Source organism: Ambystoma mexicanum, chromosome 4q (genome assembly GCF_040938575.1).
Source record: "Ambystoma mexicanum isolate Mex_15411 chromosome 4q, UKY_AmexF1_1, whole genome shotgun sequence".
Taxonomy (NCBI): Eukaryota; Metazoa; Chordata; class Amphibia; order Caudata; family Ambystomatidae; genus Ambystoma; species Ambystoma mexicanum.
In genome coordinates, this window is record NC_090928.1 from 527,668,995 (window position 1) to 527,676,494 (window position 7,500).

General features: G+C 39.5%; 7 non-coding genes across 7 annotated transcripts; all 7 read right to left on the minus strand.

Annotated features, from left to right (window-relative positions):
- Window positions 1–613: 613 nt before the first annotated feature.
- TRNAK-CUU (transfer RNA lysine (anticodon CUU)) lies at window positions 614–686 on the minus strand. Its single transcript has one exon. It is a non-coding gene; the product is annotated as a tRNA-Lys (tRNA).
- Window positions 687–1,561: 875 nt separating this feature from the next.
- TRNAK-CUU (transfer RNA lysine (anticodon CUU)) lies at window positions 1,562–1,634 on the minus strand. Its single transcript has one exon. It is a non-coding gene; the product is annotated as a tRNA-Lys (tRNA).
- Window positions 1,635–2,241: 607 nt separating this feature from the next.
- On the minus strand, window positions 2,242–2,314 carry TRNAK-CUU (transfer RNA lysine (anticodon CUU)). The gene has a single exon. It is a non-coding gene; the product is annotated as a tRNA-Lys (tRNA).
- A 525-nt stretch (window positions 2,315–2,839) lies between these two features.
- TRNAK-CUU (transfer RNA lysine (anticodon CUU)) lies at window positions 2,840–2,912 on the minus strand. The gene has a single exon. It is a non-coding gene; the product is annotated as a tRNA-Lys (tRNA).
- Window positions 2,913–3,694: 782 nt separating this feature from the next.
- On the minus strand, window positions 3,695–3,767 carry TRNAK-CUU (transfer RNA lysine (anticodon CUU)). Its single transcript has one exon. It is a non-coding gene; the product is annotated as a tRNA-Lys (tRNA).
- A 607-nt stretch (window positions 3,768–4,374) lies between these two features.
- On the minus strand, window positions 4,375–4,447 carry TRNAK-CUU (transfer RNA lysine (anticodon CUU)). Its single transcript has one exon. It is a non-coding gene; the product is annotated as a tRNA-Lys (tRNA).
- A 2,474-nt stretch (window positions 4,448–6,921) lies between these two features.
- On the minus strand, window positions 6,922–6,994 carry TRNAK-CUU (transfer RNA lysine (anticodon CUU)). The gene has a single exon. It is a non-coding gene; the product is annotated as a tRNA-Lys (tRNA).
- Window positions 6,995–7,500: the final 506 nt, after the last annotated feature.

A 7,500-nucleotide genomic window follows, 5' to 3' on the forward strand; every position in this document is an offset into this window, starting at 1 on the left:
TATATTGCATGTTAACAATCAAAATATTGCAAATATTGTAAAGAGACTTTCAATTTCTATTTTTTTGGTCAAAAAGCACTAAAATTTTAGTTGTTTTCGCCCAACGTTTTCTTCCCTATCCCTGCACTGCCGCTTTCCACAGATAGGATGCTGTGTAATCATAGGCTCTGGTGGAGTTTGGAAAGAAAATACACATCAGCCAGAGGCAGAAATAGTCTAAGAAAGTATCAAACACAATTACCAGTCAATATCAGAACGCGTTGAAGAATATCAGGAAATAGCCGATTAAACCTGTGTGGAAAAAAGTCTTATTTGTGTTTTCTCCACTTTATTTTATAGTAAGATGATACATACTTTTTCTTTTACAGTGAATACATTAAGGTGTGGTATTGCCCCATTACACATCATCCAGACATGCATTCATATATTGCATGTTAACAATCAAAATATTGCAAATATTGTAAAGAGACTTTCAATTTCTATTTTTTTGGTCAAAAAGCACTAAAATTTTAGTTGTTTTCGCCCAACGTTTTCTTCCCTATCCCTGCACTGCCGCTTTCCACAGATAGGATGTATTTGTTTGGTCAAAAAGCACTACAATTTTAGTTGTTTTCGCCCAACGTGGGGCTCGAACCCACGACCCTGAGATTAAGAGTCTCATGCTCTACCGACTGAGCTAGCCGGGCTCCTTTGGATGCCTATAGTTTTCTTCCCTATCCCTGCACTGCCGTTTTCCACAGATAGGATGTATTTTTTTGGTCAAAAAGCACTACAATTTTAGTTGTTTTCGCCCAACGTGGGGCTCGAACCCACGACCCTGAGATTAAGAGTCTCATGCTCTACTGACTGAGCTAGCCGGGCTCCTTTGGATGCCTCTAGTTTTCTTCCCTATCCCTGCACTGCCGTTTTCCACAGATAGGATGCTGTGTAATCATAGGCTCGGGTGGAGTTTGGAAAGAAAATACACATCAGCCAGAGGCAGAAATAGTCTAAGAAAGTATCAAACACAATTACCAGTCAATATCGGAACGCATTGAAGAATATCAGGAAATAGCCGATTAAACCTGTGTGGAAAAAAGTCTTATTTGTGTTTTCTCCACTTTATTTTATAGTAAGATGATACATACTTTTTCTTTTACAGTGAATTCATTAAGGGGTGGTATTGCCCCATTACACATCATCCAGACATGCATTCATATATTGCATGTTAACAATCAAAATATTGCAAATATTGTAAAGAGACTTTCAATTTCTATTTTTTTGGTCAAAAAGCACTAAAATTTTAGTTGTTTTCGCCCAACGTTTTCTTCCCTATCCCTGCACTGCCGCTTTCCACAGATAAGATGCATTTTTTTGGTCAAAAAGCACTACAATTTTAGTTGTTTTCACCCAACGTGGGGCTCGAACCCACGACCCTGAGATTAAGAGTCTCATGCTCTACCGACTGAGCTAGCCGGGCTCCTTTGGATACCTATAGTTTTCTTCCCTATCCCTGCACTGCCGTTTTCCACAGATAGGATGTATTTGTTTGGTCAAAAAGCACTACAATTTTAGTTGTTTTCGCCCAACGTGGGGCTCGAACCCACGACCCTGAGATTAAGAGTCTCATGCTCTACCGACTGAGCTAGCCGGGCTCCTTTGGATGCCTATAGTTTTCTTCCCTATCCCTGCACTGCCGTTTTCCACAGATAGGATGCTGTGTAATCATAGGCTCTGGTGGAGTTTGGAAAGAAAATACACATCAGCCAGAGGCAGAAATAGTCTAAGAAAGTATCAAACACAATTACCAGTCAATATCAGAACGCATTGAAGAATATCAGGAAATAGCCGATTAAACCTGTGTGGAAAAAAGTCTTATTTGTGATTTCTCCACTTTATTTTATAGTAAGATGATACATACTTTTTCTTTTACAGTGAATACATTAAGGTGTGGTATTGCCCCATTACACATCATCCAGACATGCATTCATATATTGCATGTTAACAATCAAAATATTGCAAATATTGTAAAGAGACTTTCAATTTCTATTTTTTTGGTCAAAAAGCACTAAAATTTTAGTTGTTTTCGCCCAACGTGGGGCTCGAACCCACGACCCTGAGATTAAGAGTCTCATGCGCTACCGACTGAGCAAGCCGGGCTTCTTTGGATGCCCATAGTTTTCTTCCCTATCCCTGCACTGCCGTTTTCCACAGATAGGATGTATTTTTTTGGTCAAAAAGCACTACAATTTTAGTTGTTTTCGCCCAACGTGGGGCTCGAACCCACGACCCTGAGATTAAGAGTCTCATGCTCTACCGACTGAGCTAGCCGGGCTCCTTTGGATGCCTATAGTTTTCTTCCCTATCCCTGCACTGCCGTTTTCCACAGATAGGATGCTGTGTAATCATAGGCTCTGGTGGAGTTTGGAAAGAAAATACACATCAGCCAGAGGCAGAAATAGTCTAAGAAAGTATCAAACACAATTACCAGTCAATATCAGAACGCATTGAAGAATATCAGGAAATAGCCGATTAAACCTGTGTGGAAAAAAGTCTTATTTGTGATTTCTCCACTTGATTTTATAGTAAGATGATACATACTTTTTATTTTACAGTGAATACATTAAGGTGTGGTATTGCCCCATTACACATCATCCAGACATGCATTCATATATTGCATGTTACCAATCAAAATATTGCAAATATTGTAAAGAGACTTTCAATTTCTATTTTTTTGGTCAAAAAGCACTAAATTTTTAGTTGTTTTCGCCCAACGTTTTCTTCCCTATCCCTGCACTGCCGCTTTCCACAGATAGGATGTATTTGTTTGGTCAAAAAGCACTACAATATTAGTTGTTTTCGCCCAACGTGGGGCTCGAACCCACGACCCTGAGATTAAGAGTCTCATGCTCTACCGACTGAGCTAGCCGGGCTCCTTTGGATGCCTATAGTTTTCTTCCCTATCCCTGCACTGCCGTTTTCCACAGATAGGATGTATTTTTTTGGTCAAAAAGCACTACAATTTTAGTTGTTTTCGCCCAAAGTGGGGCTCGAACCCACGACCCTGAGATTAAGAGTCTCATGCTCTACCGACTGAGCTAGCCGGGCTCCTTTGGATGCCTATAGTTTTCTTCCCTATCCCTGCACTGCCGTTTTCCACAGATAGGATGCTGTGTAATCATAGGCTCTGGTGGAGTTTGGAAAGAAAATACACATCAGCCAGAGGCAGAAATAGTCTAAGAAAGTATCAAACGCAATTACCAGTCAATATCAGAACGCATTGAAGAATATCAGGAAATAGCCGATTAAACCTGTGTGGAAAAAAGTCTTATTTGTGTTTTCTCCACTTTATTTTATAGTAAGATGATACATACTTTTTCTTTTACAGTGAATACATTAAGGTGTGGTATTGCCCCATTACACATCATCCAGACATGCATTCATATATTGCATGTTAACAATCAAAATATTGCAAATATTGTAAAGAGACTTTCAATTTCTATTTTTTTGGTCAAAAAGCACTAAAATTTTAGTTGTTTTCGCCCAACGTGGGGCTCTAACCCACGACCCTGAGATTAAGAGTCTCATGTGCTACCGACTGAGCAAGCCGGACTCCTTTGGATGCCCATAGTTTTCTTCCCTATCCCTGCACTGCCGTTTTCCACAGATAGGATGTATTTTTTTGGTCAAAAAGCACTACAATTTTAGTTGTTTTCGCCCAACGTGGGGCTCGAACCCACGACCCTGAGATTAAGAGTCTCATGCTCTACCGACTGAGCTAGCCGGGCTCTTTTGGATGCCTATAGTTTTCTTCCCTATCCCTGCACTGCCATTTTCCACAGATAGGATGCTGTGTAATCATAGGCTCTGGTGGAGTTTGGAAAGAAAATACACATCAGCCAGAGGCAGAAATAGTCTAAGAAAGTATCAAACACAATTACCAGTCAATATCAGAACGCATTGAAGAATATCAGGAAATAGCCGATTAAACCTGTGTGGAAAAAAGTCTTATTTGTGTTTTCTCCACTTTATTTTATAGTAAGATGATACATACTTTTTCTTTTACAGTGAATACATTAAGGTGTGGTATTGCCCCATTACACATCATCCAGACATGCATTCATATATTGCATGTTAACAATCAAAATATTGCAAATATTGTAAAGAGACTTTCAATTTCTATTTTTTTGGTCAAAAAGCACTAAAATTTTAGTTGTTTTCGCCCAATGTGGAGCTCGAACCCACGACCCTGAGATTAAGAGTCTCATGCGCTACCGACTGAGCAAGCCGGGCTCCTTTGGATGCCCATAGTTTTCTTCCCTATCCCTGCACTGCCGTTTTCCACAGATAGGATGTATTTTTTTGGTCAAAAAGCACTACAATTTTAGTTGTTTTCGCCCAACGTGGGGCTCGAACCCACGACCCTGAGATTAAGAGTCTCATGCTCTACCGACTGAGCTAGCCGGGCTCCTTTGGATGCCTATAGTTTTCTTCCCTATCCCTGCACTGCCGTTTTCCACAGATAGGATGCTGTGTAATCATAGGCTCTGGTGGAGTTTGGAAAGAAAATACACATCAGCCAGAGGCAGAAATAGTCTAAGAAAGTATCAAACACAATTACCAGTCAATATCAGAACGCATTGAAGAATATCAGGAAATAGCCGATTAAACCTGTGTGGAAAAAAGTCTTATTTGTGATTTCTCCACTTTATTTTATAGTAAGATGATACATACTTTTTCTTTTACAGTGAATACATTAAGGTGTGGTATTGCCCCATTACACATCATCCAGACATGCATTCATATATTGCATGTTAACAATGAAAATATTGCAAAGAGACTTTCAATTTCTATTTTTTTGGTCAAAAAGCACTACAATTTTAGTTGTTTTCGCCCAACGTGGTGCTCGAGCCCACGACCCTGAGATTAAGAGTCTCATGCTCTACCGACTGAGCTAGCCGGGCACCTTTGGATGCCTATAGTTTTCTTCCCTATCCCTGCACTGCCGCTTTCCACAGATAGGATGCTGTGTAATCATAGGCTCTGGTGGAGTTTGGAAAGAAAATACACATCAGCCAGAGGCAGAAATAGTCTAAGAAAGTATCAAACACAATTACCAGTCAATATCAGAACGCATTGAAGAATATCAGGAAATAGCCGATTAAACCTGTGTGGAAAAAAGTCTTATTTGTGATTTCTCCACTTTATTTTATAGTAAGATGATACATACTTTTTCTTTTACAGTGAATACATTAAGGTGTGGTATTGCCCCATTACACATCATCCAGACATGCATTCATATATTGCATGTTAACAATCAAAATATTGCAAATATTGTAAAGAGACTTTCAATTTCTATTTTTTTGGTCAAAAAGCACTAACATTTTAGTTGTTTTCACCCAACGTGGGGCTCGAACCCACAACCCTGAGATTAAGAGTCTCATGCGCTACCGACTGAGCAAGCCGGGCTCCTTTGGATGCCCATAGTTTTCTTCCCTATCCCTGCACTTCCGTTTTCCACAGATAGGATGTATTTTTTTGGTCAAAAAGCACTACAATTTTAGTTGTTTTCGCCCAACGTGGGGCTCGAACCCACGACCCTGAGATTAAGAGTCTCATGCTCTACTGACTGAGCTAGCCGTGCTCCTTTGGATGCCTCTAGTTTTCTTCCCTATCCCTGCACTGCCGTTTTCCACAGATAGGATGCTGTGTAATCATAGGCTCTGGTGGAGTTTGGAAAGAAAATACACATCAGCCAGAGGCAGAAATAGTCTAAGAAAGTATCAAACACAATTACCAGTCAATATCGGAACGCATTGAAGAATATCAGGAAATAGCCGATTAAACCTGTGTGGAAAAAAGTCTTATTTGTGTTTTCTCCACTTTATTTTATAGTAAGATGATACATACTTTTTCTTTTACAGTGAATTCATTAAGGTGTGGTATTGCCCCATTACACATCATCCAGACATGCATTCATATATTGCATGTTAACAATCAAAATATTGCAAATATTGTAAAGAGACTTTCAATTTCTATTTTTTTGGTCAAAAAGCACTAAAATTTTAGTTGTTTTCGCCCAACGTTTTCTTCCCTATCCCTGCACTGCCGCTTTCCACAGATAAGATGTATTTTTTTGGTCAAAAAGCACTACAATTTTAGTTGTTTTCACCCAACGGGGGGCTCGAACCCACGACCCTGAGATTAAGAGTCTCATGCTCTACCGACTGAGCTAGCCGGGCTCCTTTGGATACCTATAGTTTTCTTCCCTATCCCTGCACTGCCGTTTTCCACAGATAGGATGTATTTTTTTGGTCAAAAAGCACTACATTTTTAGTTGTTTTCGCCCAACGTGGGGCTCGAACCCACGACCCTCAGATTAAGAGTCTCATGCTCTACCGACTGAGCTAGCCGGGCTCCTTCGGATGCATATAGTTTTCTTCCCTATCCCTGCACTGCCGTTTTCCAAAGATAGGATGCTGTGTAATCATAGGCTCTGGTGGAGTTTGGAAAGAAAATACACATCAGCCAGAGGCAGAAATACTCTAAGAAAGTATCAAACACAATTACCAGTCAATATCAGAACGCATTGAAGAATATCAGGAAATAGCCGATTAAACCTGTGTGGAAAAAAGTCTTATTTGTGATTTCTCCACTTTATTTTATAGTAAGATGATACATACTTTTTCTTTTACAGTGAATACATTAAGGTGTGGTATTGCCCCATTACACATCATCCAGACATGCATTCATATATTGCATGTTAACAATCAAAATATTGCAAATATTGTAAAGAGACTTTCAATTTCTATTTTTTTGGTCAAAAAGCACTAAAATTTTAGTTGTTTTCGCCCAACGTTTTCTTCCCTATCCCTGCACTGCCGCTTTCCACAGATAGGATGTATTTGTTTGGTCAAAAAGCACTACAATTTTAGTTGTTTTTGCCCAACGTGGGGCTCGAACCCACGACCCTGAGATTAAGAGTCTCATGCTCTACCGACTGAGCTAGCCGGGCTCCTTTGGATGCCTATAGTTTTCTTCCCTATCCCTGCACTGCCGTTTTCCACAGATAGGATGCTGTGTAATCATAGGCTCTGGTGGAGTTTGGAAAGAAAATACACATCAGTCAGAGGCAGAAATAGTCTAAGAAAGTATCAAACACAATTACCAGTCAATATCAGAACGCATTGAAGAATATCAGGAAATAGCCGATTAAACCTGTGTGGAAAAAAGTCTTATTTGTGATTTCTCCACTTTATTTTATAGTAAGATGATACATACTTTTTCTTTTACAGTGAATACATTAAGGTGTGGTATTGCCCCATTACACATCATCCAGACATACATTCATATATTGCATGTTAACAATCAAAATATTGCAAATATTGTAAAGAGACTTTCAATTTCTATTTTTTTGGTCAAAAAGCACTAAAATTTTAGTTGTTTTCGCCCAATGTTTTCTTCCCTATCCCTGCACTGCCGCTTTCCACAGATAGGATGTATTTGTTTGGTCAAAAAGCA